General features: G+C 41.1%; 1 pseudogene; it reads left to right on the top strand.

Moving 5' to 3' along the window:
• The first annotated feature begins 4996 nt into the window (after positions 1 to 4996).
• LOC149152043 (uncharacterized) lies at positions 4997 to 25260 on the top strand (annotated as a pseudogene).
• The last annotated feature ends 282 nt before the right edge of the window (positions 25261 to 25542 follow it).

Raw genomic sequence — 25542 nt, 5'->3', positions numbered from 1 at the left:
GTCGGGGTGTAGACGTGAACGCAGGGAGGGCGACCCGGGCGGGCGCCCCTCCATGCGACGGGCGGATAGAACACGACAACGAACGGTGATGCGACTACGAACAGCAATGCAGCATAAGGGACGAGTGCGACGTTCTCATGAGTTGGTTGCGACGATCTTGGAAGCACTACGAAACACATATGAAATAATGCGATGGAAGTGCGAAGTTTATAAGGGCGTAGGGCGGCCTTGCCTTTAGGCAAGGGCCGACCCGCCCATATGATAATAAAGGGGCTTCAACGCATATATTATGGGGTCGGCTTAAAGAGCTGACACCCCTTCATGGACGAGTTGGGATGGCTATATATAGATAGCGCAGAAAGCTCATTCGATCAACAAAGCACTTCGCTCTCCTCTTGGTGTTCGATCTAGAAACAAGAAGGATGCAGAGTGCGCATTTCTCATGCGCCTAAGGTGAATAAGTGCACAGTTCAAACCGGGATTAGTTGGGAGGTCGAACAGTCACGGTGATAACAGTTTGGTGCGGAAATTGATTCGGTGGAGTTCTAAGAGGTTCGGGTGAGCTCGCTCTAACCGAAGGTAATTGGTATCGGATTGTAAAAGGCGTTCTTTCCTATATTGTATAAATTCTAAGTGTTGGTCGTGGGCTGCCCGGCACACTTGTTGTATTATTGAAAAGAAAAGAAGGTTCATAATATATTTGGGCGAACTCGATCGGGAGTTGCCCCTCCCATTATAATTATGTGTCAATGTTATGTGTTCGGTTTACATTGCATTTGATTATATTGGTTATGAATGTTTATGAAGTTTTATGCGCTCTACTTAGTTAAAGAAGACAAATTAAGTATATAAAGGTGTAAGGCGTAGTCTACATGTATGAGTATTACGAAAAATAAAATACATGGTAGTGCCGCACCCCGCTAGATAACAGTTGAAAGACTACCGTAGACTCAGGGGCGTGACGGGTGGTATCAGAGCCAGGTTGCTCGTTCAGGTGTTGAAGATGCTACACACCTTTACCGAAGTAAAGGTGGTATCAGAGCTCTGTCTAGAGCTGGTGAGCAGGGTTGCTCACACACTTGAAGTTGGCAGTTGACAAGGTTCTTGCAGGTGACTTGGGGAAGCCAATGAATGGTCGAAACAAGGTCGCAAAAGAAGATGGCCGCTAACTCTCAAGCCGGGTCTAGCCATACAATGAAGGATCCCGTGAAGGATCCTCATCTTGAGTTCATGGGAAAGGTAATCGAAAGGATGGAGACTTTGGAGTCTTCTTGGAACCAAGATGTGGACTCGCTTACTAAAGAACGAGAAGCCATCTCGAAGGTTAGAGAAGAACTTGAAGAACTCCGGACACAAAACGAGGAGCTCAAAGCACAATGTGAGTACAACGATCTTATGTGTACTCGATTGGAAGGAAGGATCAAGGAAGTTGAAGAATCAAGAGATCAGGGTCTTGCAGTGATCACAAACTTGAAAGGAACCCTTGACAAGGTGAATAAAAGTCTTGATGAAGCCAAGGACGAGATTGCGGTATTGAAGAGAGCCATGAGGTATAACTCAGGTGGAGGAGTACCCCATGTAAAGGTCAAAGAGCTAGAATCTTATGACGGTACAAGGAGTGCAAAGACTCTTGGTAACTTCTTGTGGGACATGGAGCAGTACTTGGAACGGTTAAGTCTACCTGATGGGGAGACACAAGTCAAGGTGGCCGCTCAATTCCTAACAAATGATGCCAAGATGTGGTGGAGAAGGAGGGTCGATCAGATTATCAATGGAAATGCTGATGACATCACTTCATGGGAAGACATGAAGAAAGCTTTGCAGACCCATTTCAGTCCTCAGGATGAAACATGGGAAGCAAGGACGAAGATCAAGTTCATCAAACAAACCGGGAGCTTACAAGCATATCAGCGAGAGTTCTCAAGTGCAGCTTTGGAACTTCCCGATATGGCGGAAAGAGACAAGGTGTTCAACTTTATTATTGGGTTGAAGCCTTGGGCACGCAATGAGGTGAAGAGACAGAAGATTAGAACACTTGAGGAGGCTTTTGCTGCGGTTGACAGGTTGGTGGACCACTATGATGAGACTTCTAATAAGGAAAAGAAGTCCGACAAACCGAAAGACAAGAAGAAGGAGGAAGCTCCGAAATCAGATGATGGTGCAAAGATGAAGAAGCCTTTGAAGTGTTGGTTATGTGAAGGACCACACACGGTGAAGAATTGCCCATCTAAACCAAAGTTGACTGCTGTTACACAACCTGCTGAGGAGGATGACAATGCTTCTGTAGGGATGATGCAGATACTTGGTGCAGCTGCTACTACGGAAGTGCCTTCTAGGAGGGATCCGGAAAGGAACAGGTTGGAGTATGTTCAGATGAAGATTGGTGGGGCCGATGTACTCACTATGGTTGATAGTGGGGCTTCACATAACTTCATGAGTGAAGACACTGCAAGGAGACTTGGGCTGAAATTTGTACCTGTGAAGGCACAAATGAAGACGGTGAATTCTCCTCCTATGGCAATCCTTGGTATGGCCGAAAAGGTGGACACTACACTTGGTGCATGGACCGGAAAGGTGGACTTCACCATAGTGCGGATTGATGACTATGAGGCAGTATTGGGGATGGAGTTCATGAAACAGTTTGAAGCTATGGTTGTGCCACATTTGAGGAAACTCTTCATTTATGATGGAAGGGAAGATGTGCCCATTGGTGTTCCAACCATTGGTGTAACAAAACCCGATCATAAGTTAGGAGGAATGCAGATGGAGGACAAGGTAAAGGTAGACAAGCGGTTGTCTACGATGGAGGCAAAGATTGCAGAACAATCCATGGTCATCCGAGCACTTTCAGATAGTATCTCGGACCTATCGAGAAGGCTAGAGTTGGTGGAGGACGATGATGACGATGATGAGCTATATGTGAGGCCGAACATCCAGAAGGAAGATCGGGAGGCATATCTACAAAGGATGGAGGTTGAGGATCTGGACAGATGGATCGAGTTGATTAGTGGAGGAGAGCCCCCAGGCTCTTCTCGCTCCACATCTTCTTAGATGACGTAGAAGATGGGGCTCATTGTTAAGCTGCTCATGGCAGTGAGCCCTCAAACTTGGTTGAGTAGGTATGATGAAAACAACATGCTGCAGAAAGATGGGGTTTCCATGGACCAGGGCATGGAACCGTGGAGATGAGTGTTGGCACATGGCTAGGATGTGTGACACTTGTTAGCACATGGAGATGTCTTGGTGAAGGAATCACTAAGATGGAATGTTGTCGGGACGACAACGTCTTTAGGTGGAGGAGAGTGTAACGCCCTGGTGTTTTGGGCAGAGGCGCGCCTTCACCCGACGGGCGACCCGGGTGGGCAACCCGTGGGCGACCTGTGCATGACGGGCGGGCGACCCGGGTGGGCGACCCGCGGGCGACCCGTGCACGACGGGCGAGCACCCCGGGCGTGCGACCTGTGCACGACAAGCGAAAGGCAGGTTCGGGCGGGCATGACAACCAGCGGACAAGGGCAAGCTGCGGACAGACAAGGGCGAGCTGCGGGCGGACTTGTACACGGGTGCAGCTACCCGAACTAGCGGAACAGCATGCGGTTAAGGCTCGGGTGAGCCGAAACGAGAGTCGACCTGAGGGCGACCCGCGTCCAATGGGCGGGCGACCCAAGGGCGACCCACACCCGGTGGCGAACCAGCGAACGGAAGCACGGTGAACAACAGCGAGTTGGTGGACACAGACATGGGCGCGACGGTGAACAGCAGCGAGTTGGTGGACACGGACTTGGGCGCGAGTTGGTTCGGATACGAGTGTGGGTGGTCGGCGTGTAGACGTGAATGCAGGGAGGGCGACTTGGGCGGGCGCCCCTCCATGCGACGGGCGGACAGAACACGACAGCGAACGGTGATGCGACTACGAATAGCAATGCGGCATAAGGGACCAGTGCGACATTCTCATGAGTTGGTTGCGACATTCTTGGAAGCACTACAAAACACATATGAAATAATGCGATGGAAGTGCGAAGTTTATAAGGGCGTAGGGCAGCCTTGCCTTTAGGCAAGGGCCGACCCGCCCATAAGATAATAAAGGGGCTTCAACGCATATATTATGGGGTCGGCTTAAAGAGCTGACACCCCTTCATGGACGAGTTGGGATGGCTATATATAGATAGCGCAGAAAGCTCATTCGATCAACAAAGCACTTCGCTCTCTCTTGGTGTTCGATCTAGAAACAAGAAGGACGCAGAGTGCGCATTTCTCATGCGCATAAGGTGAATAAGTGCGCAGTTCAAACCGGGATTAGTTTGGAGGTCGAACAGTCACGGTGATAACAGTTTGGTGCGGAAATTGATTCGGTGGAGTTCTAAGAGGCTCGGGTGAGCTCGCTCTAACCGAAGGTAATTGGTATCGGATTGTAAAAGGCGTTCTTGCCTATATTGTATAAATTCTAAGTGTTGGCCGTGGGCTGCCCGGCACACTTGTTGTATTATTGAAAAGAAAAGAAGTTTCATAATATATTTGGGCGAACTCGTTCGGGAGTTGCCCCTCCCATTATAATTATGTGTCAATGTTATGTGTTCGGTTTACATTGCATTTGATTATATTGGTTATGAATGTTTATGAATTTTTATGCGCTCTACTTAGTTAAAGAAGACAAATTAAGTATATAAAGGTGTAAGGTGTAGTCTACATGTATGAGTATTACAAAAAAGAAAATACACGGTAGTGCCGCACCCCGCCAGATAACAGTTGAAAGACTACCGTAGACTCAGGGGCGTGACAGGTGGTATCAGAGCGGGGTTGCTCGTTCAGGTGTTGAAGCTGCTACACACCTTTACCGAAGTAAAGGTGGTATCAAATCTCGGTCAAAGCTGGTGGACGGATTATTCGTGGAAACTTGGGCAAGGTTGTCTCGGTTGAAATTGAAGGTGAATCTGCTTGTTCTAAAGCAGGTGACTCAGTAAGGATGTCTCTCTTGGAACAATTGGGCTTTGCGACTATGGAAGAATTCGAGAAGGAGATACTTGAAGAAACGGAAAATCTAAGGCAAGAATACATGGATTGTGGCAAAAGGTTGTCGGAAACAAAAAGTGCTCTTTGTGACTTGGTGGAAAAAGGGGCCTCGGACCTGGATACGGATGAAGCCCTTCGACTTACACGTGAAGGAATCTTAATTGAAGCAGAATTCAAAGAACTAAGGATAAGACATGCGATGAACAATAAAAAGAGGGATTGTTTAGTCCTTGAAAAACATCTCGAAGTCTTGAAGGAGGAAATCAAGCTTAGGGAGAAACAAAAGGAAGGAAGTGGGGAAGGAACCTCACGAGTTCAAAAAGACTTGGTGATAGAAATTTCTTCTACCAATGATCCTCACGATGAGGCTGTAAGTGAAGAAGGCCCGAGTGCTACTTCAAAGGCAGTTATTGATGAAGATTGCAGGAAAGAAGAAGATCCGGAGAAAAACAGGTTGGAGTACGTTCAAATGAAGATCGGTGAAGCTGATACACTCGCTATGGTTGATATTGGGGCTTCACATAACTTCATGAGTGAAGACACTGCAGGGAGACTTGGGCTGAAATTTGTACCTGTGAAGGCACAAATGAAGACGGTGAATTCTCCTCCTATGGCAATCCTTGGTATGGCCGAAAAGGTGGACACTACACTTGGTGCATGGACCGGAAAGGTGGACTTCACCATAGTGCGGATTGATGACTATGAGGTAGTATTGGGGATGGAGTTCATGAAACAGTTTGAAGCTATGGTTGTGCCACATTTGAGGAAACTCTTCATTTATGATGAAAGGGAAGATGTGCCCATTGGTGTTCCAACCATTGGTGTAACAAAACCCGATCATAAGTTAGGAGGGATGCAGATGGAGGACAAGGTAAAGGTAGACAAGCGGTTGTCTACGATGGAGGCAAAGATTGCAGAACAATCCGTGGTCATCCGAGCACTTTCAGATAGTATCTCGGACCTATCGAGAAGGCTAGAGTTGGTGGAGGACGATGATGACGATGATGAGCTATATGTGAGCCTGAACATCCAGAAGGAAGATCGTGAGGCATATCTACAAAGGATGGAGGTTGAGGATCCGGACAGATGGATCGAGTTGATTAGTGGAGGAGAGCCCCCAGGCTCTTCTCGCTCCACATCTTCTTAGATGACGTAGAAGATGGGGCTCATTGTTAAGCTGCTCATGGTAGTGAGCCCTCAAACTTGGTTGAGCAGGTATGATGAAAACAACATGCTGCAGAAAGATGGGGTTTCCATGGACCTGAGCATGGAACCGTGGAGACGAGTGTTGGCACATGGCTAGGATGTGTAACACTTGTTATACATGGGCAGTTAGCACATGGAGATGTCTTGGTGAAGGAACCACTAAGATGGAATGTTGTCGGGACAACAACGTCTTCAGGTGGAGGAGAGTGTAACGCCCTGGCGTTTTGGGCAGAGGCGCGCCTTCACCCGACGGGCGACCCGGGTGGGCAACCCGTGGGCGACCCGTGCACGACGGGCAGGTGACCCGGGTGGGTGACCCGCGGGCGACCCCTGCACGACAGGCGAGCGCCCCGGGCGCGCGACCCGTGCACGACAAGCGAAAGGCAGGTTCGGGCGGGCATGACAACCAGCGGACAAGGCCGAGCTGCGGACAGACAAGGGCGAGCTGCGTGCGGACTTGTACACGGGTGCAGCTACCCGAACTAGCGGAACAGCATGCGGTTAAGGCTCGGGTGAGCCGAAACGAGAGTCGACCCGAGGGCGACCCGCGTCCAACGGGCGGGCGACCCAAGGGTGATCCACACCCGGTGGCGAACCAGCGAACGGAAGCACGGTGAATAGCAGCGAGTTGGTGGACACAGACATGGACGCGACGGTGAACAGCAGCGAGTTGGTGGACACGGACTTGGGCACGAGTTGGTTCGGACACGAGTGTGGGCGGTCGGCGTGTAGACGTGAACGCAGGGAGGGCGACCCGGGCGGGCGCCCCTCCATGGGACGGGCGGACAGAACACGACAGCGAACGGTGATGCGACTACAAGGTTCATCATGGGAATCTTTCATAACATCATAGATCTTATCCTTGCCTACACAACGTCAGATTTGTTGATCTGGTATGGTGTAGAAGAGGTACCCTTCTATCCATGTATAGTGGGCACTCTACTGGATAATTCTCCGTTGTTCCCTATATGACAAATGATGAGGTAGTTTTCCTGTAGCAAGATAGTTAGCAACATCTGCATACCAAGGGTTGTGAGTAGAAATTGAAAAAAGATGTTCATGAGGAAAACAATCTTCCACAGGTGTATCTTCATCATTAATATTCAACCTAGACAGGAAATCTTCTACCACATTATCTTTTCCTGGTTTGTCTACAATAGTGATATCAAATTCTTGTAACAATAATAACCATATTGTAATTCGCCTAGGAGTTATAGGTTTATTCATCAGATACCTGATGATTGAATGATCTGTGTGAAAAAAGGTGGGGTACCCTATAATATAATGCTGAAATTTGTTAACGGCATAAATGACAGCCAAAAATTACTTCTCAGTTAGTGTATAATTAACTTCAGTACGAGTTCAATTCTTGTTGACATAGTAGATTGTGTTAGCGCTTAAAATTTCACCTCAGGCTGAGAAAGGCAAACTCCAAGGCAACATCAAACCACTTAGCCTCGTAGCTAGCCCTACGGGGCAGGAGAGGGCTCTCTCCGGTATATCTCGATAAAGATCTTCAATGGGCGAGATAACCAAAAAAGGAACACTGATTTTAGGCTAGTAAACTGATAAAAAGGTTTGAATTGGAAGTTTTAATATTTTGGTGGAAAGTTGGGGAAAGGCAATTTTGGGTGCGGGGATTGGACACAGTTTTTGCAGGGGGTTCTTTGGGGCAAGGTAGGAGACAGTATTGATGCCTTTGATAGAGGTGGATGGATGAGAATGACCGATGAGGAGTTAAGGAGAGCAAGAAATAACCTTGAATTCCCCTTAAACAGTTGAAAACATTGATATTAAGCAAACTTAAAAGCAGAGCATGACAGTCATGAATTCTACTTTAACACTTCATTTGCCTAATTTGCAGAAGGAAAAGTAAGGAAATGATTAACATAACACACTTACAAGTAAAAATAGAAACACACCATCAATACATGTGACCACAAGAATCCCAAAAAGGACTGCAAAACCCTGGTCTTCCTTTGCCAAAAATTGTAGAGATACAATGAGTAATACAATAGAGTTTATCCCTCAAGAGTCCAACCTCTCCAACCCCTGAAAATGACTAAGAAAGTACATAATATAGGCAATATAACATATTTCCTTGCCTCTAGGGGTCGAGCTCACTATCCTAGGAGCTATTTCAACCAATTCTAAACTGAGTACTAAAAACTAGGCAGTCAAAACAACTTGCCTCTACAAACTAGGAAACCAATTCATTCATTAAATTTTTACCTATCACATGAATGAATCTTCTAGAATAGGTAAATAAGTGTCATGTCATCATGAAAATACATTAATTACATCAAAAAGGGTGAAAAATCCCATCACAAGTCAAAACTGGTCAAAGCTGGGCGAATTCCTGAGCTGTAGATGAATTCCCGTGAAAACTGCTCAACGGGTCGCGCCCTCTTTCTGAACTGGTCGTGCTACTTTGGAGCTGATTTTGAGGTACTTCCGGGTGTCTAAATGAGGCAACAGTGGGCTTGTTGGAAAGGTCTGGATGTCTACTTTCCAACCCAAGTGGAATTTATAAATTTGGTGGTAATTTTCCCCTCCAAAATTGCAATCTCCCAAGACTGCGTCCCGTGCGTCAAAAAGGTGGCAGAAAGTCATTTTTTGCTTGTTTTTTGACTTTCTGGAGGCCCAAAACTTGGTGAAATTTCTTGGAAATGGCTGAGCAAGTGTATATTTGCATGAAAAATCCAAAAATGCTGAGTTTTCCCAAAAAGGAGTTGCTCAATGAAAGGGTCGCTTTGTGGAGAAAACCTGTGTTTGGCACAAAAAATTCACAATTGACAAAATTTTCTCCAAATTTCTTGAAATTTGGGCTGGGAGTCCCCAATAAAGTACCATGCTCATTCAAAGAGGCTTTGGCCAAAATTTGGAGTGGATCGGGCCTTTTCCGTCGTTTTAGTGCCTTGGCCAACCTCCTTGGATCTGGCGATTGAAATTTTGACATTTCTCTAAAACCATGACACATGTGCAAAAAGTGAAGGAGGTTTTTCTTATTTGGCATGTTATGGACAAAAACCTCTCTCAGTTTTCCAAAATTCATCTTTTATTGCTCTGGAACATCATTTGAGTGCGACTTGTCCCGATGTGTGAAACAAGGAATTTTGTCGAAATGGAGCGAAATGAAGGGGATAGGGGGCTTCTAAATTCTTGGGGAAATTTTTGGGAGTGGGGAGGGATGTTAGGAAGTAGGGGAAAGTGGAATATTAGAGATTGAGTGAGGGGAAGGGGTCCAAAAGGGAAAAACACAGGCCAAACCTAGAAAATTGCCAAGTTGTAGCTAGAAACTAGGGTTTGTGCAAAAATGAGGAATTTGGGGGATATCAGTGATGGGAAGCATTTGATAAGGTACTTTAAGGATAGGGGAAGGTGTATGAACATCAGGATACAAGTTTTGCCGATGATTTGACTGTCCACGAGAAATTGCCTTCAAAACCCTAGGAGAGGGAAATGACCTTGCCTAGGCGCAACTGAAGCATGAACAAGATGTAAAACGACTCATTAGACATTGACATGATAATGAAAACCCTATGAATGATGATAGACTCAGCTGAATAGTGACATAGATTGGCATTTGGAAAACTTTAGAAGGAGTGAAAGCAAACCCTAGACCTAATGCCTAGTGACCAAATTTTGCTGAAAACTCTTTGAAATGACAAAATTTGACCTTGACACTCTGAGACCACTTTGTAAGAGCATATTTGATCACTGGAGGAGGGCTGGAAATACTGACACTAACATTGGCTCCAATGGGGACGGTAGCTCCTTGGAGGTGCCAAGAACCGCAGATCTCTGTAAGAGCAGACCAGCGCCTTCGTCCATTGGGCAATGGAGTCAAAAACTCAGGTTGAAATCCATGACTGAAAACTGATGAATCGGATGACACTAATTGACTCTCACTCAATTAAAAACTGACTCAATACTTAAACACAACTGACAAACTGGAAATGATGCTCAAAGTGGAACTTATTCATCAAAACCTACTCTAACAGTTTCATTCATCACCTGATCAAGTGAAATGAAACAACCAATGCAACCAAGTAAGTATCCCATCTGCTGTTCGAATTTTTCGCAAGTGCTCACTTATGAACAACAAGAGAGAACTACTGAAAGGCAACTCCCATGATAACTTAGAAACAGATCCGTTGAATGATATGGATTCACTATCCACCTCCAAAAACACTACATAAGGATCTTGAAGTTCATGCACATAGGAACTTAGCGCATCCAATGGATTACTTTTCTTCTCCTCATACCATGAATGTAAACTTTGATCTGAGCCTTTTGATGAGATCTCTGCTGAAAATGAGACAGAAACCGGCTGCCGGATCAAATTCATATCAGCACATGTTTCAAGCTCACATGTAGATAATGGAGAAAAACTTTGACTGCAAACCTCATCCAAAACATCAGCTATTGGATCATGAAAAACTTGAAAAGACTGCTACAATCCCATTTCTATTGGTTCCATTGTAATTACATGATTGCCTACATGCTGCTCATTCTTCACTGAAGATGTACTATGCAAATTTCCCTTCAAAAACTGAAATGATTCAAAACAGAAAGGTAGGGAATCTTCTTGTATCATTTGATCAAATATTTCAGCTTCCATGCCTTCATCTGCAACTTGACAACCAATGGCATTTGGGAGCTGCAAATCTGATGCTACAGGATGCTCAAGAATTTTGTTATCTGTCTCCTCCTCAACATTAACACTAAGAGATTGCTGATTTGTTATAGGCTGTTCATTTGAAGATTTACTATGCAATCTACCCTTCAAAAACTGAAATGATTCAAAACAGAATGGTATGGAGTCACCTTGAATCATTAAATCATGTGTGTCGACTTCCAAGTCTTCAACTGCAACTTGAAAATCAATGGCTTTCGGGCGTTGCAAATCTGAATATGAGAAGTCTTGAACAAAATTTGCATTGCTCTCAAGATGATTCAAATCAAGACTTGTTGACATTTGATTTCTGATTGCATGGTAGTTATCTCTGATAAACTGAAACGAATCAAAACAAAAAGGCAAAGATCCTTCACTTACTTCAAACTTTGATGCACTTTCCTCATCATTGTCATAGCTGATATGTGATGGCTGAAAATTGTATTCAAGCTGCTGAAAATGAACTTTTTCCTCCCACAAACTAGCTGCTGATTTGTCTGCAAGATTAGCTTCTGTTTGGAGAACATAATCATCATCATATTGATCAAACTGAGGCAAATCATCGGTATAAAAGACATCATCAAGCATACATGTCATATCAACAGATCTCTCTTCTTCACAATGATCTACAAAACAATCATTATCAGATCTATGACAACTAGGATAAGAAACAAAATGTTTTGGATCAGCAACTTGTTCTTCTACAATCAACGCGCCATGAGCTTGAACATCATAAGATTTTCTTGCGGTGACCTTCTCCATCATCTTTTCCACTGCACTTACCAAAATGTCAAGCTTCACCTCTAGAGATGTTGATTCGGCCGGATCTATGTTTTTCATCTCTTCTTCTTTCAACCTTGCCCTTCGGATCAACAGATGAGCCTCTACATTTACTGCACTATTTTTCATCTCGTGAAGTGTTGCAATATCCCTTTCTCTCAGCTGAAACTCCATCTCCGGATCAAAGGCACCCGGATAGTGCAAGAGAGCAGATCTAGGAGAAGGTCTTATATCAACTGGCATCGAATAATAAACTTGATTAAATATGGCTGAAAATTGTTGTACTGTCTCCCCTGGTAATCTTTTCAGCTAGTTATACTCTTCTACAATCAAGAAAAGGTTTTGCCCGATCATCCACCTGTCGAGAAAAACTTTGACGAACTGTTGGAAATCTGAGATGCTCGCATTAGGCAGGGTTTTGAACCAACTCTTCACTTTGGCTTGCAAAGAAAGAGCAAAAAGCCTGATACTAACATCTGCATCATCAACTTCAAAAAGATCTAGAAAAGTCTCAACATTCTGCACATGTTGCTCAGCGTTGAAATTCTTACATTCACCATCAAACCTCGGTAAGTATAGATCATAATTTTTTGGGAAAGCATGAAGAACAGAAGGTAAAACAAGAGGTTTATACCAATCTGGAATTTTACAAGGTGTATGGGTATGTACAGCAAGTATAGAATCAGTCTTGGTCTCTTGGGGCTCATCAATTTGAAGATGGTCATCACAAATTTCGGAAAAAGGATCCTGATCAAGCTCAAAGGCATGCAAATCTTTGGAATTTACAATTTTCAAAGGGAAGGAATCAAATGTAGGCCTGGGATCTTTTCTCAAGCATAGTATACTTTGCAAAGCCTTCTTGAAATTCTTGGGAAAAGAGAAGAAATAATTTATGACAAAGAACAAAATGTCTTGGATGAAATTCCAACTTGAATACCTGGTCTGTCCATATTGTCCTTTCATGTTTTTGCTGGTCGGGATCATCCTCCAGTGGAGTCTTTGGATCTGATCTCGAAAATGATTTAGAGTCGCCAAGTGAATGATTTCAACCTTTCAAGTGTCTGATCATTGTCCACTATCAACAATCAGATCTGAACTTGATACATGTACTGGGGTAAAATGCAAATGAAGTGGTCGTATTCACAAGCTCACAGAGATTGACTGAAGCAACGTTTATCTACTTCCGCTTATGCAAAGCAAAAGCGTTTCGAAGGCTACCTGGCATAACTTCAGGCTCCGTCTAATACTTATGGGACAAACACATCAATCAACAAGCAATTTGTTCTCCCCAGTATGGTCGCCAATATGTTAGTGCTTGAAATGTCACCTCAAGCTGAGAAAGGCAAACTCCAAGGCAACATCAAACCACTTAGCCTCGTAGCTAGCCCTACGGGGCAGGAGAGGGCTCTCTCCGGTATATCTCGGTAAAGATCTTCAATGGGCGAGATAACCAAAAAGGGAACACTGATTTTAGGCTAGTTAACTGATAAAAAGGTTTGAATTGGAAGTTTTAAGATTTTGGTGGAAAGTTGGGGAAAGACAATTTTGGGTGCGGGGATTGGACACAGTTTTTGCAGGGGGTTCTTTGGGGCAAGGTAGGAGACAGTATTGATGCCTTTGATAGAGGTGGATGGATGAGAATGACCAGTGAGGAGTTAAGGAGAGCAAGCAATAACCTTGAATTCCCCTTAAACAGTTGAAAGCATTGATATTAAGCAAACTTAAAAGCAGAGCATGACAGTCATGAATTCTACTTTAACACTTCATTTGCCTAATTTGCAGAAGGAAAAGTAAGGAAATGATTCACATAACACACTTACAAGTACAAAGAGAAACACACCATCAATACATGTGACCACAAGAATCCCAAAAAGGACTTCAAAACCCTGGTATTCCTTTGCCAAAAATTGCAGAGATACAATGAGTAATACAATAGAGCTTATCCCTCAAGAGTCCAACCTCTCCAACCCCTGAAAAATGACTAAGAAAGTACATAATATAGGAAATCTAACATCTTTCCTTGCCTCTAGGGGTCGAGCTCACTATCCTAGGAGCTGTTTCAACCAATTCTAAACTGAGTACTAAAAACTAGGCAGTCAAAACAACTTGCCTCTACAAACTAGGAAACCAATTCATTCATTAAATTTTTACCTATCACATGAATGAATCTTCTAGAATAGGTAAATAAGTGTCATGTCATCATGAAAATACATTAATTACAACAAAAAGGGTGAAAATTCCCATCACAAGTCAAAACTGGTCAAAGTTGGGCGAATTCCTGAGCTGTAGATGAATTCCTGTGAAAACTGCGCAACGGGTCGCGCCCTCTTTCTGAACGGGTCGCGCTACGTTGGAGCTGATTTTGGGGTACTTCCAGGTGTCCAAATGAGTCAAAAGTGGGCTTGGGGGAAAGGTCTAGATGTCTACTTTCCAACCCAAGTGGAATTTCTGAATTTGGTGGTCAGTTTCCCCTCCAAAATTGCAATCTCCCAAGACTGCTTCCTGTGTGTCAAAAAGGTGGCAGAAAGTCATTTTTTGCTTGTTTTTTGACTTTCTGGAGGCCCAAAACTTGGTGAAATTTCTTGGCAATGGCTGAGCAAGTGTATCTTTGCATGAAAAATCCAAAAATGCTGATTTTTCCCAAAAAGGAGTTGCCCAATGAAAGGGTCGTGCGCGACGCGCGACCCGTTGGTGGAGAAAACCTGTGTTTGGCACAAAAAATTCACAATTGACAAAATTTTCTCCAAATTTCTTGAAATTTGGGCTGGGATTCCCCAATAAAGTACCATGCTCATTCAAAGAGGCTTTGGCCAAAATTTGGAGTGGATCGGGCATTTTCCGTCGTTTTAGTGTCTTGGCCAACCTCCTTGGATCTGGCGATTGCAATTTTGACATTTCTCTAAAACCATGACACCTGTGAAAAACGTGAAGGAGGTTTTTGTTCTTTGGCATGTTATGGACAAAAACCTCTCTCAGTTTTCCAAAATTCATCTTTTATTGCTCTGGAACATCATTTGAGTGCGACTTGTCCCGATGTGTGAAACAAGGAATTTTGTCGAAATGGAGCAAAATGAAGGGGATAGGGGGCTTCTAAATTCTTGGGGAAATTTTTGGGAGTGGGGAGGGATGTTAGGAAGTATGGGAAAGTGGAATCTCAGAGATTGAGCGAGGGGAAGAGGTCCAAAAGGGCAAAACACAGGCCAAACCTAGAAAATTGCCAAGTTGTAGCTAGAAACTAGGGTTTGTGCAAAAATGAGGAATTTGGGGGATCTCAGTGATGGGAAGCATTTGATAAGGTACTTTAAGGATAGGGGAAGGTGTATGAACATCAGGATACAAGTTTTTCCGATGATTTGACCGTCCACGAGAAATCGCCTTCAAAACCCTAGGAGAGGGAAATGACCTTGCCTAGGCGAAACTGAAGCATGAACAAGATGTAAAACGACTCATTAGACATTGACATGATAATGAAAACCCTATGAATGATGATAGAATCAACTGAATAGTGACATAGATTGGCATTTGGACAACTTTAGAAGGAGTGAAAGCAAACCCTAGACCTAATGCCTAGTGACCAAATTTTGCTTGAAAACTCTTTGAAATGACAAAATTTGACCTTGACACTCTGAGACCACTTTGTAAGAGCATATTTGATCACTGGAGGAAGGCTGGAAAGACTGAAACTAACAGATTGCATATGGGTTCTTGTCCTCTTGTTGTCCCAAAAATGCTCCAATGTTGTATGGGAAACATCCGTAGAGATATGCAATGGAAGTTTCCAATCAGGACCATGCAATATTGGGGCCTCACAGAGTAATTTATTGATCCCTGAAAAAGCCACTTCGCAAGCATCAATCCATACAAATTTTGCATCTTTAGACAGTAGTTGGAAAAGTGGAAATGCTGCTTTAGAAAAAAATTCTATGAAACGTCGATAATACTCAACATAGCCAATAAATCTACGTCCCGTCATTTGTGTTTTTAGAGTGGCAAAATTTAAGATTACCTCGACCTTAGTGGGATCAACCCATATTCCTATAGCTCAAATTAAATGCCCCAGGACAATCCCTTCTTCCATCATCATATGACATTTTTTTGTGCTAAGAGAAACATGAGTTTGTTTACATCGTTTAACTACTTTTTCTAAGTTATCCAAACCATCTTCAAAAGAATCACCATATGGGGTAAAATCATCCATATAAATTTCAACACTATCATTAATTAAATCAGAAAAGATTCCCAATATTCCCTGTTGGAAAGTAGTAGGTGCATTACAGTGCCCAAATAGGAGGAACCGTATGCAAAATTTCCCCAAAGGAAAGTAAAATTAGTCTTGTCCTCGTCTTCAGGAGCTATCTAGATCTGGTTATATCCACTAAATCCATCCAGAAGTGATCCAAGTGGATATTGGTGGCCACCCGCCTATTCCACTTGGACCCTCACCATTGTTCTTTCAGTTTTTTTCAGTTTCCTTAATTGTAGCACAATTTACTATTTTTGGCATTTTTTCAGGTCTTGGACTTTCGAAGCCGTTTTGAGGCCCTAAACGACATTTTTTTTGGCAAAATAAATCTAGTGATTTAAAAAGAAATAACATTATTAGTTGTAGTCCTCAGAGAGATATATCCAACGAGGTATCATACGCGTCAAACAAAGATAATATGACCAAGTTACGACCCCGGGAAGTTGGTTTCCCAACTAACCCCAACAGGGCTCATAAACTCTTGGTATTACATTTCCTCGGTTTAGGGTTTTGGTTGTTTAGGGTTTTCTCTTATCGTTCAATAATAAAAAGGCCCTTGAGTCTCATTGTAACTCAGTTCAGAGGCATGAAGCCACCACATCTCTTCTCAGAGATAAGCTACCATCGCCCACACTAATCTTATTTCCATTCTGTTTGTAAGCTTATTTCAGTATTTGATATTAATGAAATGAAGTGTTATTTCTATTGCATATCTATATTTATGGTTATATCTATAATTGTTGTGTTCCTATTTAAATCCGAATCAAGAAGAGAAAAGAACTTCTTTTTGGCTTGTGTATCGAGAACCTGGCCAATGGAAGGTAAGGGAAAGTCATCTTTTTGGGTAGCTTTATTCAGTTCCCTATAATCGACACTAATCCTCCAATTTTCGTTCTTCTTTGGGACAATGATTAATGGGGATACCCATTGACCGTCAGAGATTGGATAAATAAATCCAACATCTAATAGCTTCTGTAGTTCTTCCTTAACAATGTTTTTCAAAGCAGGGTTCATTCTTCTTTGTGGTTGAAGAACAAGGCGACATTCCTCTCATATATATATGTGACGGGTACATAAATAAGGACGAATCCCTTTCATATCTGTGTATTCCCAAGAAAATGCCTCCTTCCAATTCTGAAGAATTTTTAACAATTGTTCAGTTTGGGAGGCTGATAGATTGGGATTGATGTTCAGTTTCTTCCCTGGGCCAATCTATACTAGAAGATTGTTATGGACTGATGTGATAGGAATATTATTAGATTTAGTCTCTGATTGAATGGATTCCTGGGTAGTATAGCTCATAACATATTCTAGTAGTCATCAGGTTGGGCAGGAAACGAAATCAGGGTCACCAATAAACATACTAATAGCATCATCTTTGTTTCCTCTTTAAAATCAAGAGCTTCCCCAATCATGAGAATTGGTCTCATATTTTCATTTCCAGGTTCAAAATCATCCATGAGGGAATATTTTCATGCTAGGGTAAATCCTGGTTCAACCGATGAGTTGGTTCTGCAAGGGGGATAAAGAACAATGTTCTTTGTGATCTCTCCATTTGATATCACCATGTTTCCCGATCGAAACCCAATCTAGGAATTGGTCATAATGATTCGTGGCCTCCCTAAGATCAGGGGATGCCCCCCAATTGGAGTTTGAGTGTGCAGTACTAAGAGATTGATTGGATATTCCCAAGAATCCACAGAAATAGTTACATCTTCTAATTTCCTTACATGCCTCATAGTAGATCGATCTGCAAGTTATAGAACCATCAAGGTTGGTTTAAGATTAAGTAAGCCCGGATTAAGTACAATTTCTAATGGTATAATGTTAATTGCATCCCCAAGGTCTACCAGAATATTTACAATATCAACCCCATTGATTTGGACTGTGAAGATTGGGTTTCCTGAGTCACCATATTTGATTGGGATAACTTTTCCCAACATTATGTTTGAAAAATTCCCCATGGCATGGATAGTATGTGGGTCTTCTAGCTTCCTTCCAGGCTTAGAACATAGTTCTTTAATTGTTTTAGCACAAATTGGCACATCCTTCATGGCCTAGAGAAATGGCATCTTAACAAATAAATTATGTAATTCTCCCAAAAGATCAAATTCAGGTTGAGGAATATGTTTTCTTAAGGAAAGTCTCTCAAGATAAGGTGGGCCTACGTGACTCCCTCGAGTGACAATTGTTTTGGTGGGGGGTTGTTGTTTCACATCAATTTGTGTCAGATTACCCCCAGTTTCCCCAGATGGGTTTTCAAATTCCGATTCTGAGACTTCATCATTAGTTTGTTCAAAATTATTGGTGAAGTATTTGTATTCACCACTCATCTGGATAGAAGATTCAATTCATTTCATTCCGAGGTAGAAATACCATATGCCAGAAGGTTGGGTGTCTCAACCTATTGGGCTCCCCTATTATTCAAGTTTGGGTTGGGTTGAACAAGAGTTGAAGATGGAGAGGAGTACTGATGGAGGCATTGGGTGGGAGTTGTAACTGTTGTTGTGTCATAGGCTGGGGAAGTTGACTTGTAGGAAGAGGGGGTCCATGTTGGTTATGAGGCCAAGAAGGGACTGGACTAGTTTGAGGTGTGACCATGACTGCCAGGGTGTAGGATACTGATAATACTGCAACCATGAAGTTGGAAATGGTGTAGGTTGAGACCCAAAGTTCCAATTATTAAAATATTGACAATGGTCTTGATTCATACCTTGATTCATTTTCTGTGGTCACGGTTTCCATGTCTTCTTTAGTCCCATAAAATAAGGCTGGTCCATCTATTCATTTTCTCCTTGAAAAACTGCCTTCAACCCAAGAAGAGATGGACATGTGCTGGTGGAATGGTTTTGCTCGCATATTACACATGTTTCAATGGTATTAAGTGGACATTCCTTCAATGAGTTCTTCTTCCTACATTGTGGGAAGAATATGGCCATTGCTTTCTCAACTTCCATTTGTTTCTGTTTCGCTTACAGAACGTCTATTTGTTGTTGGAAATACTGAGAGGGGGTGTGAATCAATATTCCTTAGCAATTAGCACTTTTAAATGTTTTCAAAGAATTAGCTAATATTCAATTATTATTAATTTTTATGCAATAATAACAGTAAATAAAAGAACACAGTAGGCACAATAATTTTAGGTGGAAAACCCCCTCTGGGTCAAAAACCACCGAACACTTTTCTAATAGCTTATTTAATCTTTAGCCCCAATTGAAATGAAAGTAAAAACTTCCTAGAATTCTAGAAAAGCATTATTCTCCAGCTACCACTGGAAGGATTCCCCAACGCCCTGGTTTCTTTAGTAATGAAAGTAATGGATGCCCCAACACCCTGGCAAGCCACAACTCACCCTAGCACCACCCTACCATCCTAAAGTGTTCACAGGCCCCAACCTGTAGGCGACTTCATACACCTTCCTAGCACCTACCTGCCACCCTATAATGACTAAAATAAGACAAGGTTGTGGATTCCCAAACTAGGGACAACAATCCATGATACAATAAGATGTACAATGATTTTCGTATACTTGACTAAATAGCCAATCACTTTAGGAACTGCAACCCAACCATGACATCATCCCAATAGTGACTCCTATACCTCCCAACACTGCCTCTTCGACTCTAGGCATAATGACTCTTTTACATTCTTTTCAATGATGATGCTTTTACAAATTTACAATGATGACTCTTTTACAAATGACTCTTTTACATTTTTACAATGATGACTCTTGGCCTTAACAATACTTCATGATATCTGGATGGTTGTCATGTCTTCAATGATGTCTCACTACAATTCTTCCTTTGATTTGATACTTCTTCTCTTGAATTCTTTCTTGATGTTGTACTTGAATATTCTTCTACCTGTGTGTAGAATTTTCCCAGTGAAACCAATCCCAAAACAAACAAAATACCCTTCAACTTACCTCTGTGTGCAAAACACATGTAAGTGAATAATAATGAATAAATACAAATTAAAATTACAATGCGTACCTGATGTGTGCTTATCAATTTTGTTGTTGACTTGTTGAAATAGTAGACAAAGACTCCCACTCTTGATATAGGCCTGGACTCTATGCAAGACTATATCCAAAACTGACCTAAAGATATATACAATAAAAACTGATGACAAACCCTAGACTTGTGATGGACCAAGTTCTAAGTACAAAAACAGAGATCATTTTATCAACTATGACAAGACAAGTAACATGAACTTAAAACATCATATATATTTAGCAAACTTGGTGTATCATCAAGAATATGTAGCATCAAATGTGTAGTATCAGGAATAGGACATCCAAAATGTGGTATCAAAACTAGCTGTGACATATAGAGACATAGAGATATAACCAAGGCACTGTATATACTTACGTTGTCCTGCAAAAAAATATGTTAGAGATGATACTCAAAATTAAAATGTAAACACTAATCATACATAAATTTATGTAGGAGAATTACCCTTGGTTGTTGATGTGTCGTCCTTACTGCAATGATCCTTGAATGCATGTTTTTATTGCCTTCTAGGAGCTTGATATTGAATGTGTTGTATATATGTAATTTCCAATCTCCAGGGTTTGAAATTTTGTCCTATGGTAGCCCTATGATTCCTCTTTCCAACCCCATAGGTCTGATCAATATTGGATTCTTCAAGGAAGCGTTATGCTAAATATCCCACGATGACCTAATTATAGACTGGTTCATTAGAGCGAACTTGTATGAAGTGCCATGTGTCACAAGGTTCATCAGGATTGCGGCTCACATGGGTTTTTATTTCAGCTTCTCAAGCTTCGCAGAAAAAAACGTTATAGTGAAAATTCCACGATGACCTATTTGAAGCCACAAAATCCCTACTAGAGGAGGGTATGAGGGTCACTATTTATATGAATGTCTTGAGTGGAGAGGGTCCTCAACAAGTGAATGTTGGAGGGATTTTAGAAGGAAAAAAACATTATTGATTATTGACTATTCAATGACCATAACTAATTATGAGTGCCATGCCACAACGCCATAGGGTTTTAGCCCACTAACTGTGGTTACTAACTTCAAATGTGAATATCTCTCAAACCTTGAAGAATTACGTGGTGTGCCATATATAAACGGAAACATATCAATGAGTAGAATCCATATAGAAGATCCTTGACTCATAATAGAGTAAGTTTTCAAGTCAAATTCCCATGCAAGATTGGGGTAGCCCCTGGTGCTGCTTGGGTTGACATCAATGACAACCACTGATAAACAACTATGAAGAAAATGTGCCTAGGAGGTTAGTCCTAAAATTTTCCAGTAAGTTCCTAATTTATGCTTTTATGACCCCACTACTAGATGATTTTGAGAGCTCATGTTCCTTTCTTATGCCTCGTAGTCCCATGTGAACATTTGACACACAATTCACAAATAGTATCAAACTCTTCCTTTGAGATATCCCCTTTTCCTACCACATTCAAAAGTTCCAGAGATTCTTCTCTTAGTGCTAGTAGTAAGATTATCTTCAAAATACCTTTGTTATGGCCCGATCTTTGCAGGTTGTATTTAAAGAATTCCTCAAAGTCCTCCATATTTTCATCCCCCTCCAACATAATATTGAATATTTCTTCTTTAATGTCTCGAGACTTGCAGTAGTCATGATATTTTACAAGGAAAATTTTCTTCATATTGTACCATGTCATAATATATTTTCCTCTTAGACCCATAAACCTATGCAACACTATCCCTTTTAAGGTAGCAGGGAATATCTTCAATTTTTTAGCATCTAAAATATAATCATATCCTTGGCAGACAACATCGAACTCAAAGAGGAATGTATTCGGATGCTCAAAAGAGAGACCATAGAAATTAGGTAATGTTGTTAGAGGAATAGGATTCATGGGTGCATCACCCCTAATTTCTCCAATTGGAAACTCAATTGTAGAAGTTATGTTGTTGGCCATGAATATCCTCCAATATTCGCTTGGAATATCAATAGGTTTTAGTTGCTTAACGATACATGACTGAGTTTGTTTAACAACACTTCCCCAATCAGGTGGAGGATTTACTTCCCCAACCTCTTCTCCTTCGGAAACATCAACTCTTAATTCCTCAAATCCTCTCTCCCTTCTTCATCTTCTCTGAACTCAGTTTTGGTATGGAGGAGGGCTCTAGTTGCGAAACTATCTGGGGCTTGGACCCCATCTGAGATATTACCCTGACAACACCCCTTGATGAGTTCCCTGAATCAGATCTTGCGATGATTTCCTGGATATAAGTGATTCTTCCTAGATATTTCCTTCCTCGACCTTTTTTTTTTGGGTCTTCCTCTTCCCCTTTTGTTTGTTTCCCCTTTCATACAATCTAAGAAGTAGAGAATTAAATTAAAAACAACCAAAACAAATCTAGAGCTTGGGTTCCGAAAACAGGTTGGTACAAACCTTGCCTGACCAGGATAAGAGAGTGGGATTTTACAGTAAAAATGGTAGAGAATTTGAAAAAAACAAGGAAATCTAATGCTCGGTTCCTAGAAAAGTTTTGGTACAAACTTTGCCTACCTAGGACGAGAGAGTGGTTCCTATAATCAATCAAAAACCAAGAAACAATCAAAACGATCTAATGCTTGGGGTCCTAGAAAAGGTTTGGTGAAAAGTCTCGCCTAACTAGGACGAGAGGGTAGTTCCTATGGCCCATACTAGTTGTACTTTTGCATCTTTGATAGCCTCCCCGACAATGATGCCAAAATGTTGGTGTTTAGATATGGATTATAGATTCAATCCCTTCCACATTTATTTGTAAATCATGGGTTCGTAATTATTTCAAGTTTATCATGCAAATTTGATCCAGGAAACAGGTTCCCTACCCAATATTTAACATTTACAAAATACAAGGCCCAAAAAATGCTACGAATCGAGTAACAACAAAGTGAATAACATTAACATCAACCTAAAGTAACAACAATTAGGAATCACAACAAAATGATAAAACAGTAAAGAAGGAACAACAATTAGAAAAATTAATATCATAACCAAAATGCATACCTATTCACATGATTAAATCTAATAGCACCTGATCAGGAGAGTGGGCCCAACTCTCCGATCAGGGTTGTGGTGAAGAGTTAGAAATCACATGGAATTACAGAATAATGGAATTCATATTAACCAAAAATAATTACAATCAAAGTTCTTCTATTACACGTCCCAAGGGAAAAATTCTGTCACTCTGTACCGCTGAGCCTTACTTATACATTTTATCTTTACATGAATAGGAATTAACAAACTCAGAGATTGTGGAAATCATGCCTACCCACAAATATACAATTCTCGTTTAGATAGAAACATAATGCAAAGATAGCAGTCAAAGTCTATTTATCATCTCCTTGGGAGTTGAGCAGTTTTAATGGTCCCATCCCTGAATAGTGTTTCCAGCCCATTAACAACATCACGCTGACTTGTATTCTGCTGAGCATCACCTGCCATGATTCTGCAAGAGAATTCAGTCAATAAACCATCTAAGCATCATTCCCCTAGGACTACACTTCATTAATTAACATTTCAAGAAGACATGCCAATTTAATATACCTTCATTGATTTGAGATATAAATCGACCTCATAAAAGTTATGAAATGGATAAAAAGGAACATATAAAGGTGGGTGAAAAATAGGTAATTCTATCAGCCAACAATCCTGTGCATGTATTCATTCATCATGCTATGGATCAACGTTTATAGGTTTGTTCAACAAGGTTGATATACAAATGACATTTTTCATTTTTCTCATGGCACTATTGATTTTAATCCTCCCATCCAAGCTCAAGCATGTCAAGAGATAGAATCCATGATACATTACTACAATCAGAAATGCATATAACTAGTGAAGGCACTTACCTGATCGATGACCCTACAACCATTTACAACCACTTATGGTTTATAATTACTCGAGACCATTTAGTACATCATGCAAGGTGTGTGCCTTATGTCCCCTAATGTGGCAAGTCTTTACAGCAATGAGAAACAAGTTGTATTTTGTTTTATTTGTATAGCTTATATATGATATATGTGTGCCCTGGCATGCCGCAAATATGTTTATAATTAATTTTTTTGTTTCTTTATTGAATATCTCTTTTTTTATATAGGTTATGATTTCATCTATATGGAATATGAACGTGATGTCGAGGATTCCATCCAAGGGCTTGAAAATAATGAATTTGATAGAAAAAGACGTTGACTAGCTATAGAGTGGACAAAGGTTGTATTTTTATATTTTTTCAAATTAATTTCTTCTTTTTTTTTAATTCACATGATGGTGATAGATAATTTACTCAAATGCAAGAAATGAAGTAGTTACCATACCACGTTGCTAATATGTTTGCCTTCTCCTTGTGAAAATTCCTATAGCATGTTGATGATGGTCTTTGTTGGTCTGAATAGAATAAGATATGTTACAAGTTTGAAGAAAAAAAAAGCATTATTTGTAATCAACTTTGATTCATACAAACCAAAATCAGGGACCCTGAAATGCATTTTGAGCCTTATGGAAAAGTGGTGAATGTAAGGATTAGAAGGAATTCTGCATTTGTTCATTTTGAATCACAAGAAGAAGAAATGAAATATTTTGACTCCATCCATATGAAATTAGTTGTAATCTTCTTATATTCAATGGTTTAACTTCATTTCTAAATGTAATTGCAGAAATTTTTTCCATATCATTTGCTTAGTATGTTGGATTTATTAGTACATTTCATTCCAACCTAGTGTGTTTCATTTGAATTTCCAATTAGTTGGGGGCGTATTAACTAGTCCAAATGTTGTCTTTTAAGTTGTTGCTCTTTTAATTTTGTGTGACTCAGTAAATTATTAGATAGGGTGATCACAGTGGAATATGATCAACGTCAAGATGGTAATATAAGAGGTCAACGGTCCAGTCCCATTTGAGGAGGAGGCTGATATCAAAGATAAGGTGAGAATCGTGGTCATGATCGATATACAAGTCCTATACAAGGTAGGCATGAAATTAGGGGAATTCATGATTATGGTAGGGCTCCAAGCCTTATTTATTCATGGTGTTGAGAGAGGCGTAGTCCTGACTATGGTAGGGCTCCAAGTACTATCTATACAAGGCATTCAGAGAAGCGCAGTCCTAAATATGAGATGGATGCAAGTCATGTTTATGCCATACAACCTCAAAAAGATAATCCATATTATGGAAGAGATGTAAGCCTTATAAATGAATGGGACCACATGTATGTATGGTATCATATAAATATTTAGATGGTTTATTCTAATAACTCATCCAAGCACTTACCTTTGTTTCTAAATTTGTTATAACATTAAATCACCAGTGAAGCGGTCAGGGACTTCAATCGTTCATAATCATTCTTGAAGTTTGTTTACCCATAGGAAGTGAAGACATTGTCTAGAAATAATTAAATGGTGTAATATTTTTAATTGTATGATGTTATTTGGTTGTTAAGGCATTAACCCTGTTGATATTTCTAAGCATTCTTTAGAATTTGATACCTAAATTTGTTGTTTAACTTGTAACTTATTGTTCTTGTTGTTAATTTCTAATGAACCCTTTAACTATAATAATTTAAGTTATTTATCGATGGATAAGGATCAAGCCTAATATTAATGAAAAAACATTTGATTTGGACAGAGCATG

This window comes from Pinus tabuliformis, chromosome 9 (assembly GCF_031772625.1).
Source record: "Pinus tabuliformis cultivar Carrire ecotype Pingquan chromosome 9, CPIR1, whole genome shotgun sequence".
Taxonomy (NCBI): domain Eukaryota; kingdom Viridiplantae; phylum Streptophyta; class Pinopsida; order Pinales; family Pinaceae; genus Pinus; species Pinus tabuliformis.
Note: the sequence above shows the minus strand (reverse complement) of the source record. Positions and strands in the feature narration are given on the sequence as shown.